Source organism: Trachinotus anak, unplaced genomic scaffold (genome assembly GCF_046630095.1).
Source record: "Trachinotus anak isolate AG129_WGS33_773 ecotype Australia unplaced genomic scaffold, CSIRO_AGI_Tana_v1 ptg000010l, whole genome shotgun sequence".
NCBI classification, from domain to species: Eukaryota; Metazoa; Chordata; class Actinopteri; order Carangiformes; family Carangidae; genus Trachinotus; species Trachinotus anak.
In genome coordinates, this window is record NW_027273861.1 from 4109639 (window position 1) to 4134401 (window position 24763).

The 24763-nt window shown below is 42.2% G+C and overlaps 1 protein-coding gene across 1 annotated transcript in view; it reads right to left on the reverse strand.

The window, feature by feature from the left end:
- The window catches only part of dab1a (DAB adaptor protein 1a), a 220419-nt gene extending 209057 nt beyond the window's left edge, over positions 1 to 11362 (reverse strand). The window contains exon 1 of the mRNA XM_071486977.1: positions 11022 to 11362. The gene's annotated coding sequence lies outside the window, so the exon portion shown is untranslated. The remainder of the gene's footprint in view (positions 1 to 11021) is intronic.
- Between the last annotated feature and the right edge of the window lie 13401 nt (positions 11363 to 24763).

Sequence of the window (24763 nt, forward strand, 5' to 3'; positions counted from 1 at the left end):
GATTTGTAGTAATTATTATTTAGTTATTAAATCAATGTCATTTTGAATTCTAACCTTTAAAACAGAATCCTGTTCTAGTTTCACTTCCACTCTCAATAAAAATGTCTGAAATGATTATTTTTGCATTTTTCACTAATACGGTTAATTGCAGAGTAACATCAGCTGGGTGTGAGACAGGGGATGTATAGTAACAGCTGCTTGGAGGCAGACAGTTGCCAATAGACTGACTCTGCCTGGCTATTTTCACCTTTCCTCTTCCCTCCCTCGTAATTTTCGCACAGGATGGAGCACAGTTTGCTCTATTAATCTGTAATGAGATGTAAATGAGATGCAAATCCCTCCCAGAGGAGTGGACTGCTGGAGGGAGGCTATCTGATGTCAGCGTTCAAGACAGAACCATCACCTCAGGAAGAAACAGTGAAGAAACAGTGTGTCTATGTGTGTGTGTAAGAGTGTGCATATGTGTGCCTATGTGTAAGATAGGGAGGGAGAGAAAGAGAGGAAAAGGCAGAGCTGTTGAAAAAGGTCTAGGGCATTGATTGCAGCTGTAGAAAAATGTTTTTGATTTATCTTGGACACAGGAGCAGAATGGGACCTTCAGTATCACTGCATGGCAGAAAAACTCAGTCGAAGAAAAATAATACCCTCAATCTGTCGTCTGTAGAGGGAGAGGAGAGAGGACAGAGGGAGGGAGGGACAGATGGGAAGGAAAGGAGCTGGAGAAATGTGAGGAAGAAGATGAAGATTGGGAGCGGGGGGTGGGGTGGGGTGGGGGGGGGGGGTGGGGGGGTGTCAAGGAGAGGTTGATGCAGCCATGCCTGTTGACAAGAGAAAAATACACCTTTCACAGAGAAATGAAGCTTCACCTCCTTCACTGCTGCATTCTCTCTGACATAGTAACTCATCTGGCCTCGCCTCAGTCACACTGCAGAGAGAGGTGGGGGGAGTGGGACACTAACAAAAAAGAAAAGGAAAACCACATCAACCTTCTGTTCTGACATCAGCAGTGAAATTATGTCTGCAGTTTAGTGCTCCCTCATACACACACACACACACATATTGTCCTCCCAATGTGAACGATGGTCCATCCACTGCATGTGGACCCACTGTATCAATGTCTGTCAGTTAGCAACCCTGAGCCAGGCTCTTGGCACCACTCCTGTGCATGTGCTCCCTCTCACCCACCTCCCTCCTGACTGTTTGACACCATCTTTTTCCTGCATCCTATTTAAGCTCAGCTGTGGCTTAGAGATAAATACGTAAAGTCGGAGCTGGACACAGAATCCAGTGTCCATTTCTCTAACCTTTGCTCACTTTCTACAAACACCCAGGTGATGGTGAAACCTGACTTATTATTATTAGTGGATGGAAGACGGAAGCGTCACTGACCCACTATGTATGTGTGTTGCACTACTATTTTAGCATCTCAAAAATGGCAGCCATCCATTAGCACCTTACCAGTTGGTTGAAAATAATGTTGCACCAGTCAACCAATCCAATCAGAGGTGTAAGATCCTGGAAATCCTGCAGAGCTCATAAGTAGAGAGCCACATACTTTCATTTTACTTAACTGTTTGTTTTAAATTAACTGCCTAAACATACCCTCTGATTCATTATGCACTACTCTTCTGTATTGTACGTGCTGCAGGTCTAATGTTCAGTTTTACACAGACACATGTTGATGTGCTCTGTATGTGTACTGAGTGCTCTGCTGTTCACTGGAGCATGGCTGAGGTTAAATGACTTTCTCAAGGGTACATCATTGCGTTTGGAGGGTGAGGACACTGATAACTAGTTTGCTACCCTCTTCGAACTTTTTCCTACAGTGCACACACACACACGCACACACACATACCAACAACACATTCAGTCCCACAGACACAAAATGGCACATTCTAACTGTGCCTCTTACTGTAGACTCATAGGAAGGGGTGGGCGATCTGGCAAAAAGATCCTATCACAATCTTTTCAGGCAGAACTCGTTATCACATGAGAAGTTGTGCATATGTTTGCCTGGACACAAAGCTCATAACTCAAATCTCTGCATCCTGTTTCCACAATTATTTTATTCTGAAAGTGTGATTCACATTGTTCTGCCACTTTGATGTTTCTTTCATAGTGGTCGCTGTTCTTCACCCACACTCTACTTCTGTTTACTAATTGTGTCACTACCAATCACACTTTCTGTTTAGTCCATATTTTCATTTTCATCTGAAAAGTAGATCACGGTCAAAGTTAGATCAACCCCGACATGAGATCATCAGATTGCCCGCCCCTACTATGAGGTATAAGTGATACCAAATCAGCAGATCAAAGGTGTGCAAAATATATGCATTAGATATAGAAATACACACTTAAAATGAGACCTACTGTCCCAAACAATTTGATGCACAGAGACAAACAAAAATAGCAGTTAGCTGAGCAGAGTGGATATAAAACGATCCAGGAGAATGTAAAGTATTGATTGGGGGACGGCTGTCAGTGGAGAATGAATGATTTACAAGGGATTTAAATGACCTTCCTGTTTGACCACACAAATGAGCCTGTGGCTCCGCGATGCTCTCCTGCTCTCCTCAAAAAACGGAATGACAGATAAACAGAAGGGAGCTGAATTTCAACGTGAAGTGTTTCTGGGGAGAGTACACTAGTGAAATCTAGTGCTGAAATTCAGGTTGTCACAAGATGCATTCGTACGCACTAAAAAAATAAATAAATAAATAAAATTATCATAGTCCTCGTCTCCAACTTCCCAGTGCGACTACAGTCAATGTTCGAGTCCAAGTCCAAGTCACGAGTCCCAAAAATCAGGACTCGAGCCACACTTGAGTCAGAGTCCTGGACTTGAGTCCTACAGCACTGATGTTCAGTATGACTGGTAGTTAATAGTGAGCTCACAACAGTAAGGTTTGCTCTTCACAGTAGGATCTTTACAGTCTATTTCTCAGATGCATTATTGCATGTTAAACCACACACTACACCAGCACTTTGTCTGCTATCATCTTAGACCCACATCCTCCTTCTTCATCTGTCTTTCTCTCTCTTCATAAACATTCAGCATTTTTGATGCAAAGGAGGTTTGCACGTACTGTCATTAATTCATTTCCCATTGATCTTGACTCAAATAGCCTGAGGCAGTCTGAAGTAGATCAACAGGGCGGCAGTAGTAAGAGCATGGGGAGCCAAAGCACTGCTAAAGCTAGAAAGATTAGCAGTGATACTAATTCAGGGGCACATATCAGCAAATAGGACCAGCAGCAAGAGTGAAGAGGAGGACACATCTCGAGTGGAGCAGTTTTTTCTGGATAAAACATTTCTTCTTCTTCTTCTCTAGGTTAATGACAGTTGATTGGTTAAGTATGAGTAACATGATTGTGGTAATGATGCTGATTGTGATAATGAATGTAGCGTCAAAACAATGAAAGGCGAAATTCAAGCAACATTTATCATGCTGTAAAGTTTTTGGTGTCCTAATATTTTGGCCTGTAATCACTGTAGCAAAGACTCCAGATGAACAAGTGAGTGTTTGTTGTGTGCGGTGGAGTCAGCTTTGTTAATCACAACTCATCTACATCTACTCTCAATCATCACATGAAATGTCACATTATTTTGCTCATAAACAGTGTGTGGTCACCTTTGTACTGTTTATTGAGACTGTCATCTTTACTACTACTGTAGCAAACCTGGGCGTGGTGTAGTGGTGGCAAAAGTTTTACATAAATCATGGCAAGAAAGCTATTCACCTGAAAACACTGTCATTGAAGCTGGTATCAGTTTCAATATTAATGCAGAGATCTGAGGGTGAGTGAAGGAAAGGATGATGGAGATGCATCATTATATTCACAACACACCAGTTTGCTTTTTCCTCCCTGTCTCCACAGTCTTGTATTCAAAGCACACACTCCGCTGCACTACATTGCATTGCAGTGCAACGGACAACTCACAATGGCAGAACAGCGCTCAGGCACAGCATCGAAAAATACAGAACCACTGCTATGAGTATACACACTCACACAAACACACACATATAGGTGTATGCAGTTATTATGCAGACTATTATTGTGTGGATTTCAACTCGGGCTGAGACTCTGCAACTCTACTGTACTGTTCACTGAATTTATATGAAGTATATTTCTGGACTAGCAACACTATGTTTTAGTGATTCTACAAAAAATTTGATAATATTCACTGAAACACTGTTTTACTATGTTCAAACACGGAAAATATAGTTAAGACAAATGGAATAGCATTGTAAAAACGCTGTAGTATTACACTCTCTTGAAATGACACGTTTAATGTTGCTCTCTCTCTCCCTCTTATTTCCACTCTTCTCTATCAGCAGTAATGAAAAACCATTAAAATGTTTTAGGAGGGTGCGCTGCACTCCCACTCCCTTTTTTTCAGCTGATAAAGAAGCTGCTTGGCTGTGAGTTGGTCCCTGGGTCCCAGGCATGGTCTACTGTGCTGCACTCAGACACCTGCTGCTCATTAACCACAACAGGGAAAGGTGACCACTTCAATCAGGATATTAAGAGAGGAAATGAAATGAAATTGACAGAGGTGGGGTGGGGGGGGGGGGTGGGGGGGGGTGGGGGGGGAGGAGGAGGGGGGGGGGGGTCCTCAAGGTGGGGTGGGGTGGAGAGCAGACGAGTGGAAAGGAGAGGATTAAGGGTTATTCTTTGGCTTTGTGCCCAGATGCTGTGTTGTGTCCCTCACCTTCGCTCAGCTGAAAATTCCCCAGCACTCAGAAGTGTGTGTCTGTGTGTGTCTGTGTGTGTGTCTGTGTGTGAGTGTGTGTGTGTGTGTGCGTCTGCCCTGTCCACCTGACATCTCTTAACAGTAATAATGTATTCCCTCCTATTAATATGTTATGGATCAGAGAGTATATTATTGATCGACCAGCTCAGCCATATTGTTACACCGGCCCACTCCATTCAGTTCTTCAATTCATTCTCTCTCTCTCTCTCTCTCTCTCTCTCTCTCTCTCTCTCTCTCTCTCTCTCTGCACCACACACTCTCCTCTCTCTGTCTCTTTCACTGTTATTTTTCATTGCTAGTATGGATGTTGAATTGACTAGTATACAGTGTTCAGTGCAGCGACACACTACCCATGCTTCACCTATGTGCATGTGGAGGCCTTTACAAAAATGAGCTTCTTGATCAATAAGTCAATGAACATAAGGTTATTCAACAATAACGATAATTGATTATTCATTGAGGTCATTTATTAAGCAAAAATTCAATACAATGACTATGTCGTGCTTTCTCTGTTTTATATCATTTTGAATTCAATATGTTTGGTTGTTGACAAAGTAAGTAATTCCACATGAAGCACTGTTACAGTAAAATGTTTAAACCTCACTGGTCTGGCACAAACTCACACTGTGAAGAAAAACACCGTTCAACTTCATTTCAAATTCTAGTAAAGATCTGATTATTATCAAAGATACAAAACATGTTGAGCTACATTTGCTGAGTCAGGTGAGCGTTGAGTCAGCACTAAATCTTTTCTGGTCTTGTCATGTTGTCAGCCTTTCGGAGGGAAGCTCAACAGATATGTAATGTAATGAAGCTGGATTTTTTTCTGGGTGATATTAGGGGACATTCCCCCCAAAAATAGCTGTATTAGTAATTTGATTTTGTTAAGGAAAAAATTGATTTTTTTAAAAGCTGCTTTTGTGGATTCCTTGAATATCAAGCGTCACTTTATTCTGAAAGGATGTCTTTGCAAAAATAAATGATGATGTTGAAAAACAGGTTAACTGGAGTATAAAGGCTGGTAAAAAAAAAAAAAATTAATTGAGCTAAAAAAAATAAATAGGTAACACAGAATCCAAATTATTTTGCCTTTGTTTTGGTTTTTTATTTATTTATTATACCCTTTAATATCTTATTTAGGTTGGCAAGCCTAATGATGAATTTGTAATGTTATGTGTTTATAAGTGAGACCTAGTGCGTTAAGTATGATTTGTTTTTATTGTTTTGTCTTCTGGTTATTTCTGTCATGTGTTTGTTCAATAAAAATAATAAAATAAGTTGGGCACAATTGTAGGTAAAATGTTGCATGACACATCTGGAGTACTTTTATCTACAGGAACAGCGTAACATTGAGTTAGTGTATTACTCAAACAGCTTCACTACAAAGCTGGATTAAATGATACAGACCGTATAAAATACAATGATAAATACGATGATTTCACCAACATTAAAGCTTCTAAACTAAAACACTGTTAAGGGTTTAAACCAAGTGATGCACAGTGCATCATTTGTTTATCTGGTAAAGAGCAACATTCAGCATTTGTACGTGGCATGAACAACATTCATAGTGATTCTAATCAGATTATCTTGCTACAATGTGCATGAGAACATTATCACATTTACATTTATAATTCACCAAACATGATTACATGCTCTTATAATTTCCACTGATGACATCCGTCATGGAAGTGGTACCTAGTTATGCTCATTTGTGGATTTGTGGATCTCCATCGAGTGATGACAACAGTTATCCTTCTCTGCTTTTGTTAATTTTCAGCACCAACAAAACTGATCATATCCAGTTAGAACAAGAGCAAAACATCTGCTGCTCCGATAAAAAGGTATGCCTGAAGTGTACATACTGCCTCTGCTGAGAGAAGATACAGAATGTCTTCATCGACACAACCAGCACTGCCATACTCCATCACCATAATTGATGTTTAAGTTTCTGCTGCATTGCATTTCACTTACTACAGCCCCTTGGATCGGTCTGGGAAAAAACAGTGACTGTGCATTTTGTAGCTGCACCCACATTATTTCTAAACTTGCCCAGGATGGAGGCCAAACTTTTCTCTTGCAGAGACAGGCCTGTTAAGGTTGTATTACCTTAATACTCCCTCAGGCTTTTCTCTAAGTGAACATTGCCACAAAAAAGTCCTCAGATCTAAAACTTACAGAAATCCCCATTTAAATCCTAGAAATTGTGTTTGGACTAAAAAAAAAAAACAGTAAAATAGTGATTAGGGATGGGTACTGAAACCCAGGCACCCGTATTATCAGTTCTGCTCTCAGTACTGGAAAAATTAAGAACATTTTCTTTTTGTTCTTGCTCCATAAAAGTTCTTTCGCACATTCACCAACTTAACAATAAATGAATATGAATGATTGGATATTTCAGGGTTCAGGTTGCAGCATCCTCTCCAAATACAATAATTGACAACAGGTCCAGACATGGATCTGTCCTTTCAACCTTTCTAACACATCCCCTAAATCTACACTAACACAAGCAGTCTGCACTCACAGCCACGCTGTGAGCCAGCATCAACACTACCACACACAAACAACCCTGCACACATACCAGAGCTCATGACATTCATAAGAGGAAATGAAAAGGAGCGTGGTCCTGTCCCGGGCAGTGATGTGCGAGACAGTGATTGTGTTGAGTAAATGTGATTACCTGGGAGTCACTCTCTGGAGGCAAACGCCACTGAGTTATTACACTCTTATTATTCCCAAACTAATATCATAGCCTGCCAATCATGTACAATGCATTCCTTAACCACATGCTGACAAGTGTAGTGGTGCCACACACACTAGGTGATAGAGAGAGAGAGAGCCAGGCATACACACGCAGACCAAGAAACATTTAGATAGAAACACACCCACACAGGTCCATACTCACATTTACACAAGTAATAAAACACATGCAGAATGAATCTATACACATGCACACGTGCTCATCTAGCAAAGCTGCAAGCCAGCACACATTTATACACACACACACACACACTCTTCCTTGAAGGGCCCTAGGGTGAGGGGAATTGTCCTCTTCATCTGAAGTGGAGAGGAAGCCCATTGGCCAAATTAGATTCTGCCGTTTCCTGACGGAGTTAAGCATCAATCTGCAGTGTTGCGCCGTGATTCGCCATGACCTTGGCCTATCACAGTGCAGCGTCTGGGAGAGCTCAGAGAGGCTCTTAATCAGACCTGGAGGAGACGGGGTCCATGATGACATTACTCAGCCTTTATCTCTCCACACACGTCCCTGTTGCTCGGTGTGTCTGTCTCCTGGTCTCCCCTCTCCTCTTCCCTTCAGTCCCTCTCAGTTCCAGGGTGTGGACGTGGACGTGGCTCAAATGGATGCTTACTTAACCTGACCTCTGAATGTGATCCATGTTCACTGATCCAATACTGCGCCGACAGTTTGCTCTCACAACGCTGACCAAACATAACAAAACGCTGCCCTTTTTGTATCCAATGTGACCCATTTTCAGTCATTCTGTTCCACTCAACAGGTACATCAACAGGTCAGTCTCTGCATCGCTGATTGCATTCAAACATCCATCCTCATACTGCACACACACACATGACCATCCCCTAAACAATACACACACTCATCCTCATTCCACCCCTGCTGCAGTCCCATTGTACATGATGAGATTGCGCCAAGATGGAGATAAATGAGCCTTCATTACAGCCATGATAGCACCAAGCAGCACCAGTGAGAGAGGGATGAGAGGAAGAGACGCTCTCCTCCTTTCATTCCCTCCATCCTTCGTTTACCGTGTCAGAGGGTTTTTTAAAATAAAGGGCACAAAAGGACAAGGTACATACTGCAGATATAGAATAAATATGTGCATTTATATAGCCTGCACTTATACATACATACACACATGCACCATGCAAGAGAAATATGTGCATTTATATTGCTGCTTCACACACACCTATACAGTGCTTCAAACCAAACTCCACCCATACAGGCTATATAACAAACACCTAATGGTATTCTCTGTCAGGATCTATCAAGGAAAAGCTTTTACCTCCACATGGATAACACACTTATCCTTAGCTGGAAACACACACATACATTTCTGCTCACACAACTTTCACAAACCCACAGCCGTGCTGCATGCCAAATGAATACAGTAAAAGCGTACCGTTTTAGGTACATGTGGCCCATTTGATGATTGAAAGAGATTTGTAAAATCAAAGATATAAAAAGCCTGTCTCTTTGTTGGCAGACAGTGTGAGAAGAATGTAATTGGATTTTTCCCCTCTTGGTTTAACAGATGATGTTTTGCTGTGCTGAGGCTAGAAAGTTATGAGCGCTGCGTTGCACCTGTATACACATTCACATGCACTTGTACACAGAAAATGCAGTACAACATTACAGCTGTCAGTACAATACCGAAGACCTTTGTTATTTTCAAACAAAGTAATATTACCGCTCATATCCGCTCTGCATCAGTGCCATTATTCACAGTCAATGTTCTGTGCTGTGGCAATACAGAGGCGAGACCAGAATTTTAACTACCTCAAAACTACCAATAGCCAGTGTGTGAGTATATGTGCGTGTATGTGTGTGTGCGGCTGCTGCTGAGTCACGCAGGATCCAGAATGGATTAGCCTGAGTCAAGCTTAATTCTCAGTAGGTCAATGTCTAGTTGTTACCTGAGGAAGGCACGATGTGATGGGAAAAAGGAAACCAAGAGACAGAGGCAGACAGAGACCATCCTCAAGGCATGCAGATCAAACAGCGACTTCACTCACACTCACACACACACACACACACACACACACACACACACACACACACACAGAGTGAGAGAGAGAGAGAGAGAGAGAGAGAGAGATAGCATATTTTCCCTCTATGCTTCTCTCTTTGCTGTCGTACAAACAAATGCGCATAAACATGTGGACACACACACACACACACACACATTCACTGAGGCTCTTGATTGGCTCGGAGCCAATGTAGTGACTTGCAGGTTTTTTTCTTAGACATTTTAATTGCTTTTGCCATTTTCCTGTCCATTCATCCTACCACACCCCCCTGCTCTCCACCTCCACACATTCCAGCATGGAAGATTATAAACTGATCACTGAAGATCTAAAATCAACAATTTAACCTCGAGACAATGAGCGGAACTGTGAGTGGTCCTGGGGTGGTATCCCCTGTGGGCAATATCTGTCCTTTCAGAGATGCTGTTGAGCAAAGCACACAAATCGACTCGCACGAACATGACAAAAAGTGACAGGAGGAAGGTTTAGCTACAGAGCAGCAGCAGCTGAAGATGGTGAGATTCACTGTCTTGCTCAAGGCCACTTCAGCAGCACAGATACTGCCTGTCATACAGGAACGAACCATCCTCCTGGTTGAGGGAGTGTAACCATGCATCCTCCTGCTGATTTGATCCAAAGATAAGTACTGAAGTTAAGCAGGGGTTTCAGGTGTTCAGTTCTAATACCTACCCAACAACTGATAATAATACAAAGTGGAGATTATACACCTACATGCTGTAACTTGCTCCTGACCTGAGAGCCAGCTCCCTCTGACACAAACCTTTCTTTTATAATGAGGACCCCAGGCCATCAAAAAAGCATAATGTGCTAATACAATAATTAGATCCCACAGAAAGACTATATTAAAAAGATACACACACACACACACACACACACACACACACACACACACACACACACACACACACACAGATGAAGCCAGAAAGCTGCTAGAGCATGCTCCTCTAGCCTGCAGCCTCGAGGCAGCGCCCAGCCCACAGTGACTGATACTCCAACACAGACGACCAGTAAGAAAACACACACACACACACACACACGTCTGTCATCTTCGCTCAGCTAAAGCTGCCAAAACGTATATCTCCCCCTCCTGCTCCATCCATCTCTATCCATATTCTCCATTTATATTTTTCTCTCTCTCCTCATATCAGCATCTCTCCATCAGGCTTCTGTGAGGATCTATCTATCTACAACATGTCAGAGGAATATCTCTCTTAATACTTATCTACTTCTCTTACAACTCGTCTCCCTCAGCGCTGCACTTCTTACTTCACTTGGACGAGTGCCCTGAATTTCAGCATGAAATGACATGTTGTTGCAAAGCATTTACGTGCAAAGATGTCACCCTCTAACACATCTTACTAATTCATATGTCAAGCATCCTTCCTACTGTACCATGCACAGCCTCTGGACACACATTCAAGCCCACAGCAGACTTACTCATCCCTTTAAGTGCTGACACACACCTGATGGAGCCCGTCCCCGGTTCCTCCTCCTCTGTTTTGCCACCACACCTCGAAGGTCACTACTGGCCTGCTGTCGCTCTTCCTCCTCCTGTCTTCCTTTTACACTCTGTCCCTCTCTTTCTCTCTGTTGGCTTTGCCAGAACGACAGAGGGTATCCTTGCAGGGGCAGGAAATCCTCAGCTATAGACAGACACACTTAAAGACTGTAGAGCCTCACCGCTGCTAAAGCACACTGGAGCTGCCGGCTGACTGAGCTGTGGAAGTGCTGGAAGGAGGCTAATGTGGCTAAGCTACAGTCTGCACCACAGCAACGTACAGACACACACACATAAACACACGCACGCACAGCCAGAGAGCTTGAAGAGTCGCTAGCTCAAAGCTCACCGCAGCAGAGCTCAGAGTCAGCAACTTAGCCCCCCCTGCCCCCCTCCCAGCCTGCCTCTCTCTTGCTCTCACTCTGCCTCTGCCCCCTCCCCTCCTTACTCACAGTTACCACATTCCATCTAATAGCAGAATCCTCTCTTAACTACAGTATACATCACTCCCATCCTCAGCTCTCATGTGCCTCTCTAGCTCAGTGATTTCCCCTCAACAAAGAAAAAGGATGTTTAAACTCAGGTGTGGACAGCATCCTCTCCTCTAACAATCTAGTAACTCTCACCAAGCTGACTGTGTTTGTGCACATGGTATAGAAAGGAGGTAGAGAGACTTCCATATTGGGGATTATGAAGTTACAGTTGAAGTTAAAACAGCCTGCAGGTTTTCAGTGATCCTCTTTAAGGAAAGCTAATCAGTCTTTGCACGAAATAGAAATCTGATAATTGTTGGTGCTTTGTGGCACATGGTTGCTTCTATCTTCCCCATAGACTGTTTATAAAAATGGAGGTAGACTCCAGGTCTGAAAAGTGAAGACAATGCTGAAGAGCCTTAAACCTGTATTCTATCTGATGACCATCAGGGGGCGACTCCACTGGTTGTAAAAAGAAGTCTGATTGTATTGAAGTCTATGGGAAAAATGTCTCTACTTCTCACTTGATTTACTACCTCAGTAAACGTTTTCCTGATGAGTTTATGGTCTCAGTCTCTAGTTTCAAGTCTCCTCCATACAACATGATGTTCATTTTTGAAATTATCCATTTCGAGGAAAAGAGACCATAAAGCAGGGGATGAATTAGGTTGATTGACAGACTGTACCACACACATGGTGACCTACTAGACAATCAGGATAGAGGACAGAGCAGGTCAGACCCCCCCCCCCATTCCTCCTCAGCTCCACATTCTCCTACAAATATGTTTTTTTTTATGGTTTCAATAAACCAAGATGGCGATGGACAAATTACAAATTCGAGGCTTCAAAGTAGTAGCTCACAAATCAATGGGTGACATCATGGTGGGTAGCCATTTGATCTTCTCTAATGGTATCAAACCTTGCAGTTAATTTGGTTGTACTTGTGCAGATTCTGTAATATGTCCACCAGATTTCTGAGGTAAATTTGGTTTATGCTGCTCAAAACACTTTAAAAATTACATTTAAGAAAAAGTTCAAAACAAACTTGTTTTTCCAAATTTGATGTCCAGGTTTCCCTGAACAGTCCAGAGATCACTGTCAATGGTTCACAGCAAAACACTGCAACATAAAACTGAAAATTTCTACATGACTTGATACCATTAACAATACATAGTGACATGTTTTTTTGTAATCTGGATGAACTGACCCTTTAAACACATAAATGCACAACACAAACACGCACATGATAGCGGGGGGGGGGGGCATAAATGGAAGCGAGGTGGTGGCTCTCAGATGAATCCAAATCCACATGCTACCTTCACTGCCACCATTTATCATTTAATGTATTCATCCCCTCCAAACCTAATGCCCTGACAAAGAGAGGCTTATTCAGCCCTCCCTAACACACAGATTAGCCCCAGACAGACTACACATACAGACACCCACACAGAGGGGAAGGAAGAGATGAACACATAAACAGTGGGAGGGCAAGTCAAGTGGAGCATCAGCCACTGAGAGAAAAGAGCAACCCGGCAAAATAAGAGACGCAACAGACAGGCTTAGACTGGAGAGGTGTTGGAAACTCATTAACTTACAGCCTGGTGAGTAACAGTGTTAGGATGGTTACATGATACCTAAACAGATGAATGTCACTACTCTCCTGTTGTTGTATTGATCCAACACAGACTCCATATGTAACAGCAGCTGTAGGTGCAGCCGCTGTTCGAGGGGGCAGAGGGAGGAAATGACAAACTCATAAAGAGTCTGTCACAGAGCCATGCCAGCTTGTAGAGCAAACAGCTAAGAGGGAATGAAAGAAAGCCTCCTCTCAGTCTTCTCTAAAATTTCTTCCAGCCCTCCCCACCCCTCCCGTCACTCTCCATCCCTCGCTCTCCTCTGTCATATGAACAAGGACATTCGGTGCATCACCACTAAAAAAGAAAAAATGTCATCTCCGTCTCCACTTGTGGCTGTTGCTATGGCCACAGCAAACGATAGACCTGACATGCACCGCTTCACTCCTCACTGAATGAGTGCCCACATGGGATGTGCTGATGTCCTTACATGTACACTGTGTCAAATCTGTGAGGACACACACACACACACAAACATCTGCAACATCATTCTTCACTGTAGACCAGACCAGACTATAGACCATGACAAAACTATGGCCCTGTTCAGACCTGGGATTAGCATGTCACATGATGATCACAAGTGGTCAGCTCTAAATTCATCTGTTCACCTGGCTTTAAAATCCAGTGACCTTTTGTGATCAGATCTCACGCCCCTGCTTCATATGCAAATAAACAGGTATGTGGTGCTGTCAATGTGTTTGTGTTTATATGTTTGTGTGTATGTGAGCGAGCGAGTGTGAGAGAGAGAGAGAGAGAGAGAGAGAGAGAGAGAGAGAGAGAGAGAGAGAGAGAGAGAGAGAGAGAGCAAGCAGTACGGCAGTACGGAGTGTTTGAGCTAATCAATGTGAAATAAAGGTTTATCCATGAGAAAGAGTAAAATATTTTCAGTTCATTATGAAACTGGGACAGAAATAGACTGTCAGAGGATGTGTATTCACACCTTAACTTAGAGCTGACCACTTGTGATTGGATCACTCAGGACAGATGTGGATACCAGGTCTGAGCAGGGCCTAGATGTATCGTAGCTTCCTGCAGATCAGACCAGGATTCATATGGGTATTGAAACATCACTACATCGAGGAAATTAGTTTTGTCATGAACACAGTTTCTGTCTACTTCCTGGTGATGAAGTTATTATGAGGAGCCACTTGAGCAAACTATTGACAGCTGCCGAGTGTGGCCATAGGGGCAGATTGATAAGCAAGTGTGTTAACTGTCATTTGGCAGAGAGGAGATAGATTAGATTTAAGTAATGACTGGCTGAACAGCATTTCAAAGTGGCATCCTGTTCCGTCTCCGTGCAACTGTCACATGCTCATTAAGAGCATCAGAGCATGTCATTAACATACACACATACGCTCACTAAAGCGTATCATTAAATAGATTTAATTATCTAAGTTTCTGAGTCTCTGAATAATGACAACAAGTGCACAGTGCATTCAACTTCCAAACAAATGACTCTCGTCAGTACATTTCTAATTAGTGCAGAGAAGAGGAAAAATATTGGTATTAACCTGGGCTTATTCAGTCTGCATGTGTGTGTACACGTGTGTGTGTGTGTGTGTGTGTGTGTGTGTGTGAGTGTGTGTTTGTGTGTGTATTCATTCTCAAGTAATTATATTTCGAGGCAGTGCTGAGCAGAGAGGGGCAGGCCTGTGTGTATATTCCATTCGGCTTATCAGACATGTCCAATCCTGAGGCAGATCAGATCGAACTGTAAAAGCTCATTAATTACGGATGGTTGCTGAGCGACAGAGAAAGGAGGGGAGGGAGGCTGTAAGGGGGGGTGATGTGAGGAGACAGACGGGTGAGGAAGTGGATGGGGTGCAGTAGTGGAATGCTGAAGCTGAGAAATAATTGAAAAAAGAAAAAAAAATCTCCCTCTGGTTTGTGTTTGAGAATTATGCAGTCAGCAAGCAGAGCTTTGGAGATCAAAGGGTAAATGTGGCGGCCTTCTCTGCTGATGAAGGCTCACACAGTGTCATTCATACATGAAAAACGCTCGCACAGCATCCACTCAAAGAACACACAGGAAGATTTAAAAAGGCATGAGTTAAGCCTTGCACAGAAAAAATAAAATCTGTGGGGGGTATCCTTGATAAACTAAAATTTTAGCTGAGTTACACAGATAAAATTCTGTCTTCCCACATCCTCAACCTCCCGTAAATTAATACAATTCAGCAAATTTACCTCTTAAGAGTTAGTCTTTATCAGAGTCATTGATGTGATTCCTGTTGTTATCCAAGGAATGAATTTTGTCTCCTCGAGGAAACTAGAATCACCACCTCACAGTTGTTTGCCTCCACCAACCAGCCAAGTAGCTGGAAATGGTCACAATCTCTCCTCCTGAGTGAGTTACAGACACTGAGTGAAATAAAACAGAAATAAGAAAAAAACAAGAATTACCGCCTCATAGTTGTTTGCCTCCACCAAAGGAAATATGGTCACAATCTTTCCTTCTTGAGTTACAGCATTGAATAATGTCCAGAGGTGTTTTTGCAGAACATTATGATGTCACAGTGAGGTTGACCTTTGACCGTTTGGATATAAAATATCATCACTTCATTTTATCTTTATAGACACCTGAGCTAAATTGTGTCAAAATTAGTGAATTATGGCCAAACACTTTCTTTGTGAGGTGACCTTTGACCACCAAAATGTAATCAGTTCATCCTTGGGTCCAAGTGAATGTTTGTGCCAAATTTGAAGAAATTCCCTCAAGGTGTTACAGAGATATTGTGTTTACGAGAGTGGTATGGACACACGTACCATCTGAAAACATAATGCCTCTGGCTCTGACTGTCACCAGCGCCGCAGGCATAAAAACATCATCAGGAATCAGCTGGTGGGAATCTGAGTAAATTGTATTTGCGAACTAAAGCTGGTACCGCTTTCTAATAAGGCATATTTTGTTAAGGATTTATTATAAATTATTAAGCATGTCTTTATTAATGTACATTGATCATATGCATCAGTGCTTTAAACAGTAGACCAGCAGACAGCCATTAAAGAGTTACTACACCTGAACTACTTTTTCTATTTTGTTAGAGTTTTATTGCCATATGATGTTGACACGGGTGATTTCTGCCACAAAATTTATATTTGTATAAAAGCAGCATTTTCTGCTCAAGTTTAACTTTTCAGTCTGTCTGGATCTGAACATTTGACTCAGAAAAATCAGACCTCGAGGTCCTGCCTATTAAACAGATGTAATAGGCAGGACATTGAGGTCTGTTTCTTACAATGACCCCCCTCGGCCCGCAAAGCAAGCTAGATAACAGCCGTAAAAGTTAACTGCTATAACTGCAATGTACAGACACTCCCCTACAGACGGCTGCTAGCTCAGCCACAATACAGGTACCCAAGCATGACTCTCCTGTGGAGCCATAAGTGCATTTCTAGTGACTGAAAAAGCCTCATCAGACTCCCTGTCTTTCCAAAAAAGCGTCCAACAGCAGCTTCTCAGTGCTGGTCAGCTCTACGTCCTCCTGTCCCAGCTACACTGAGCCAAGTCTGTACACAAAAATGGTTGCGAAGGTACAATAAGAGGGCAGTCCTTAGTTTGAGTCAAAATAACCAGTGCACTGTACTCTACCTCTTCTGCTTGTCTGCTGCACTTCTGCACATGTATGAACTCATGAATTCATGGGACAGCAGCAGTTCAGTGTGAAGGCCTTCAGTAACTCCACAGAACTCAGAACCGTCTTTTAAGCTCTCTGTGCTGCATCATCAGCTGTCACCAGCCACAATGTGCACTACACACACAACCTACTACCTCCCTGATATGTACCATTCAAATAATGTCACTAAATCTAAATACGTAACACACCAACTATCCTCCTCCTACTAACCTATCTACAGATCTCCTGCAGACAGCTTATACAGCAGCTATCTATGGCTAATCAGAGTAACAGGGTTAGAACCAGTAGTAACCCCCACCCAAGCTAACACACACATACGCACTGATGCAGGCATGTACTGGCACACATGCATATGGACTCACACACCTCCTTTTTCCATTAGCTGGTGACAGACTCTCAGATGAATAAAACATAGATGATCATGCTGCAGCCTTCAGATTAAAGCACAGACATACATGCAAACACACACATATACTGTACAATCACGTTCATGGCAGGACATGAGAAACCAATTCCCCTCCGTCACACCCACCTAGAGGTCAGAGATAATCATAAAAAGTAATTGGTACACACTTTTGAATACATTAGCGTTTGATTTGGGCTCCCTCAAACATATTCGCTCTCTGGTGACCCACAGACTGGCAGCACAGCAGTGTGTTAATCAAGATTTTTCTCGTCTCCCAAGATTTTTTCAAATGATTTCCCTATGGCAAAAAAAAAAATGTATACACAGATTATAGAGTACATCATGTATTTTACTTTAGTGTTTAGTTGTTTTTAGTTGGGAGATGGCTTCTTATACAAATACAGTATGGATGCCAAGATTTCCAGTTTCACCCTCAATGGGACTCATTTCTCAAAGATTTTTCTTTGAGTTCTGCAAAATCAAAGGTATCATGGTTATAATTAATCACAGATTAAATGATTCATAATATCTAGAAAATGTGATGCTTTAGAGTGCTGCTGGATTTCAGTGCATATAATGCCTATCCTTAGCTAAGAGCATTGGTTATGCACATCTTCAGACAAGTAACACCACACAATGCAAAATGCACTTAAGATAATTAATGGTGGGGGCAGTATCAGGAAGTAAGTGAAGGTCACCCAATCTGAACAAATGACAAACAACTAATATTTTTTCTACAAACATGTCTGCTGCTTTTTCTGCTGGTCCCATATTGTATAAACATAGCTGTCCCTTTGTTATTATAAAGCAGGTCTAGGTTCTATATTAATACTGTGAAAGTATCAAAGCCTCAGTCCACAGAGAAATGCACACAGCCTGTATTCAGAAACTGAGCCTTAAAACCAGCCGTCAGGACTTATGGAATTTTGTGATGCCACAACAAAGCAGTCACTGCTCTCAGCCACGAGCCAAGCCCCGCCCACCTGGACCCACCATTCAACCTTGTAGGATTTGGTTTCTCTGAGTGTTTACCTGAAATCTTTTTTTTTTATTTGATCACTCAGAAAACAGTCAGCCAATCAGAGGAGAGGCTCAGAGCCTCTCTTCTGATTGGCTTACTGACCTGTTGTTACTAGAGCTCCAGAGAGAAACCTGAGAGAGGAGATGTAAAAATCTACACTGAGATGGTTTTTGGTTCTTAAAACCACAAATATATCTTCTGATGGAGATCAACACTTCAAAATAAAGCAGAGGAAAAGGGTCAAATATAGCACCTTTAACTTTAATAACCTCATCAAGTGCCATCATGTTTGACTCATCATGAGTATCCAGTCCTGATGCTGCCTGGTGGATAGGTGTAGGAAAACTAAGTGTAAACACTTCTCTACACTTTCTCTACATTAGGATTTGTTTTTTGTTTTTTTTAATCACTAGACACTCGTTTGACTGTATAAATAAACTTGTGATATATAGATATACTGTATACTATACTGTATTTGCATCATGCAGCATGTGTCAGGGTTCAAGGATAGAAAACCCAAATGCAGACATTCAGGTGGGCAGACTCAGTGAAGAAACCTTGATGAAGGTGATCAGGCTTGCAGATAATCCAAATGCTCAAGGCTGGTGAGCAGGTCATAAGACATGCAGAAGCTACAGATCACAGGTATAGGGTCAGGGTACGGGTACAGGCAGAGCAGGAAACGGGCAGCAACAGGCAGGGACATATGACAAGATCAGGTAAAGGTAGAAATAGATGGAATGCACATGCATGAAGCAACACTAACAATGACAGGTAAATGAGAGCTGGTACAGTATATATACACTGACAGGACTAATGGGGGAATAGGGAACATGTATGTAGTCAGGCGGGGGAGGTCATTTGATAAAGAATGGAAAACAGGATGTGGCAGTCAGGTGATGGGGACAAGGAGGAAAGTCTGTTGACATCCGGTGGATGGATGGAGAGTGCCAAAGACTGCAGGGCCGAGGGAAGTGGTAGAATGGGAAAAAGAGGACTGGAGCAGTAACCGTGATGGCATGTTAAAGAAATAAATGCCTGTTAACAAAAGCCACAATCACAAAGACCAACACTGTTTTATATTGCATGGCATCAAGTAAGATTTTACAGAAAATGTTCAGCTTTGCAGCACAAAGGAGGTAGAAAAGAGAAAAAATTTCAAGTAAAAGTATCATAACACATTTGCCAATAATATATTGATATCTTAAAATGCTATGTGCAGCACATTAAAGTAACTCTCAGCAATAACTCCCTAAAAGAGCATCTCTCTGTGTCCCTCTATTTAATCTCCTCCCTCTTCTCCCTCCTCCTCCTCCTCCTCTGCCTCCTCTCAGTGCTTTCTGCGACGTCTGGGTGTCATTAATCTGATGGTGGTGGAGTGGTACCCATTACAGTTGCACACCCTAAATCAATGACTGATACATGGGGGTGTATGTGTGCCTGCATAGCTGAATATTACAATGAAGAGTATTGTGATGTTCCTTGTCCTCCTCTTTACTCCGTCTTTTGATTCCTCTCTCCACATTGCTGATGATCTCACTCTACAGGGGGGTCTAATGAGCTGACGGGCTTTCATGAATAAAGACAGAGCACTCACGTACACACGTGAACACACACACACAAATGTCTGTTTGTTTTAAAGAGTGAACGGTGTGATAAATCACAAATGCTAGTTAGAAGTAAATATTTACATGTGCTAATTGGACTCATTAATGACAGAGATATGAGTAGGGGTGGGGAGGGGGAAGAGATGAGTGACTACTTAAATATACACCACTGATCAGCTATCTAATTGGAGCTTTGTAATGCACACGCACGCACATACACACACTCATCATTGTTTGTGTACTGGTGTGTTGGGCTGTGGGAGAGGAATGATTAATACCTTTCTTATACACACACACAGAAGCATGCACGCACACACACACACACACACACACTCAGGCAAAGACTCTTCACTGAACCCCCTGTCTCCAAAGAGGCTTTCAAGTAAATTGAGTTTGGGTTTAGGGTCCTGTTTATATTAATGAGTCCACTGCCGGTTGAGTTAGACCCAGTGCTCTGTGTTATTACCTGCTTGATAATGAATGCCAGCTTGACTAGCAGCAGTCAATGAAGGCTGCCACACACTGCAGATAATGCTATAACTTGCCACTGGCTTGAAAGAATGGATTAGTTTCAGGGGTCACATCATGGGGGGGTGGGTATTCGTAGGCTTTGCAACCGCCCACCCATTCCACCTACCTGTAGGTCAAACCTTTGGTGACAATCTTTGCGTTTTATTTGTCAACTTATATTTATCATATTAAAAATTAAAACCTTTTCACAAAAAAAAAACAAAAAAATAAATAAATAAGAAAAGACAAACTCTGAGGTTTAACCGATAAAGCTAGAATTACCTCCTCACGATTGTACGCCTCCATCAAACAGCCAGGTTGCAGGAAATATGGTCACAATCTCCCAAGTTGCAGCGTTGAATAATGGTCACAGGTGTTTTTGTAGAACATTATGATGTCACAGTGAAGTTGACCTTTAATATAATATATAAAAGTTAAGATAAATCTCATCACTTCATTTTATCTTTACAGATATTTGTGTCATAATTAGTGTATGAATTTGTGAGTTATGGCCAAAAACCTGTTTTTTGAGGTCACATTGACCTTGACCTTTGACCACTAAAATCTAATCAGTTCATCTTTGAGTCTTAATGGACTTTCAAAAGAATTGGACAGACAACCCAAAAACATAATGCCTCCAGCACTGGCTGTCGCCAGCGCGGAGGCATAAAAAACACCAAGTTTAGTTGCACAAAGCCGCACTTGGGAAAGTAGTATGCTCATTGGTTTAGTGCTTGACCTGTGACCTATTCATTTTACCTCTTGTCAGATCTAGATAAGCTCTTAATGCACCGTGAGCAAGTCAGACAGTGCTTGGGGCTAATATATTTCATTGAGATCAAGCAGCTATCAGGCTGGACTTGATAGAACATGGACATGGAAATGGGAGGAAAATGGCTCCATGGTGCTGCTTCTTCACGGCCTCGTCCAGCTCCACCAACAGAGGTTGGAGCAGCACAGCCTGCTCTGAAGAGCAGGTGCATAATGCTCCACTAAAAGAAAGACCCGGTTAGTTCAGCCAATGTTTCAGAGAGACCTCACCTGAAAATGCACAACTGAGTGGACAGACACCAATGTTAGGAGGCTGAGCACCAACAAAATGATGAATGATTTTTGGGTCTGTCTGAATTTATTCAGTAACAGTGGGGTATGTAGTCTATTTCAAATGGACTTCTAATGACACATACAGTGCAGAGTGAGTGTGTGTGTGTGTGTGTGTGTGTGTGTGTGTGTGTGCGAGAAAGAGAGAGAGAGTAACAGAGAGAGAGAGAAAAGAGTGGCTTCTACATAGGCTATATTTTGTGAGTGTGTGCACAGTGCCTAGTGTGTGTGAAAGAGAGAGACTCTGCAGCATGTTTTGAAATTGGAACTGGGTTGATTGTTGACCCCCCCCCCCCTCAGTTACCCTAATGCACCCTGATTAGATTTGTTCTGACGTCGAGCTTGAATTAGCTGCGATCTCTCTGGACTAGAAAATGATGGCAAATGGCAAATACAGATAGAAACTGTGGCGGGCCTGAAGCTTAAAGGACTCTGACAATTACTTTATACTAGACCTTGATCAAACAGCATTAGCAAACAATTGGATGCATTTGTTTTAGCCCTCCAGGAATAGCAGATTGGTGGCATTTGTAACACGGGATAATACAATGACTCCCTGGAGGTTTAAACTATTTTAGAGGTAATTCAGTAAACATTTCTGTGATCAACTTATCCCACTCTGGAAAGCCCCACTCATCAGTGCTACTGATACAAAGCATTGATACCAATACTATCTTAGCTACGGGTCAATACCAATGGTATTCACTCTATTTTCAGAGCATGAAAAGAGCAAATGGAGCCAAGGCATCACACTGCTGCTCAATGCTGAGGTATCTACATGATGGTAACATACAGTACAAGCATGGTTAAAATACAGGTGTGAGGGATCAGGTCGGTGAGAATGAATAGTTCATGAATCAGCGTAAATAAGACATGGGGGGAAGCTTGGCGTCTTCAGCCTGCAATGCAGCAGTGGCCAGCATGGCAGGCAAACATCAGATGTATGGAGCTGGGCGTTTAAATAGACCACTCTATTCTGTGAATGGGTGTGAAGATGGCACTTAGAGGAAGCAGCTGATCATCAGCTCATCTAGGTGGCACAAATGGCTTCATGTTCCTGCTTGAGACCTCTGCTATGAGCTCCATTATTGCAGCTTAATTAAACCTCTGGACGTGGTAAACCACAGCTTCGTTTTTTCTCAACATTGTTCCAGCAATTGCTCCATCACCGACAAGCTGGTCAAATGTTATCATGGGAAAAATCAGAAACCACTGACTGAGGTCTTGTTGATCGTAAGAGCAACATGAATTAAACATCACAAATTAATTATATATAAATACAATGACATAGTCTACTGTAACATGCATCTTATTAGGACAGCTGCGCCTGTGTGTCAGTCCTCCATCTGTAAATAACAGACACACACTGATATGTTTTTGTTTTCTGGATTTCAGAGTTTGCTGATAATCAAAATAAGTCTTCATGCTCTCCAGTCAGGCCGTGTTGTTCACTGCATGACCAGAGTCAGCTGGTGAACAAAATGCCAAGGCAAGGCTGCAGAGGGGAATAACCCAAAATCAAACATTATAGAAACAAAGAAAAAAAAACACACCTAATAATTACACTTCTGCTGCTACTCGCTATGATGAATCACAGCTAGAAAGAGCCATGTGGAAATAGTGAGTGGGATGGACATAGAGCCTTTAACTAGTGGATGTCATTTGCAAGACTCGGTTTCTTCACATACAGTTTTTTTATGGCTCCACGCCAGCGACAGCCAGGGCCAGAGGCTTTATGTTTTCAGGTTGTCCACCCCTCCCAGTCTTGTGAACTTGATATCTCAGTAACGCCTTGAGGGATTTACCGTATTTTCCGCACTATAGGGCGCACTGGATTATAAGGCCCACTGTCAATGAATGGTCTATTTTCGAACTTTTTTCATATATAAGGCGCAGCGGACTATAAGGCGCATTAAGCGAAACAAAACAGTCAGATAAGTCAGTCAAACTTTATTAAACGCGTTCACAATAACTCTCAACCTTGTTCAGTTGTAACACGTAAAAAAAACACAGTCTGATACCGCTAAATCAAATGTTAGCGTATTCACAATAACTCCTTATAGGTCCTTATACACACACACTGTAATATTATGGTGAAGCACAGTATGTATTACTCCGCGACGCTCCTGACTACGATAGCCGTAATGCTGCAAGCGGTGTGGCTTTGTAGTTTACCAAAGTCGTACTAAAACATTTTGACAGAGCGCCGTGAGCGCCGTGTACCACACAAAATCGCTTCGAGGTCAGTCAGCACAACCAGAATTAATCCATATATAAGGCGCTCCGGATTATAAGGCGCACTGTCGTTTTTTGAGAAAATTAAAGGCTTTTAAGTGCGCCTTATAGTCCGGAAAATACGGTACGTCAAATCTGGCAGAAACATTCACTTGGACTCAAGGATGACCTGATTAGGCTTTGGTGGTCAAAGGTCAAAGGTCACTGTGATCTCACAAAACATGGTTTGGGCCTCTTGAATTACTTTGGCCTTGAGTGAATTTGTTTAGATTTGGCACAAACATTTACTTGGACTCAAAGAGAAACTGATTGGTCAAAGGTCAAAGGTCAACATCACAGTGATCTTAAAACAAATTTTTGGCCATAACTCATGAATTCATTCACTAAATATGACATAATTTAACTGAAATGGCAAACGATTATGTTTTATATGAAATAGGTCAAAGGTCAACTTCACTGTGACATCATAATGTTCTGCAAAAACACCTCTGGAAATTATTTAATAAACTGTGGAAGGGGAGATTGTGACCATATTTCCTGCAACTTGGCTGGTCAGTGGAGGGATACGACCATGAGGCAGTGATTCTAATTTTAAAAAAGTTCACAGTTTCTATCTGTTAAACCTCCCAGAGTTAGCACTACATCATTTCACATTCAAATTAGCAGCCAATACTGTTGTTGTCATTTTGTGTCACTATAACAATTATAAGAGTTAGGTTTCAACCCAGAACTCTTGTCTTTTATTTTCCATCCACTGTTTATCTAATAAAAAGAGAAAAGCCACCAGAGTGAATCTTTTAAAGAACAGGGAGCAGCAGCTCTTCATAAATCTTGACTGACTCTGGAATTGGATTCAGACTGCAAGCTGCACATTTGTGAGCCAGGTGGGATGATGTGTTTTCCTGCTGAGCTGTAGTGATCGTAGCCTATAGCTGGATGTTTGACAGGCTGCAGCCGTCCATCTGCAGCTGCAAACAGTGAAATCCTCAAGCTTTGCTCAGCATGAGTAGTCAACACTCTTCATGTGTAGCGTGAGTACAGTGCCCTGTGAGTATTGCACTGGACTGGCCTCTCAGTGT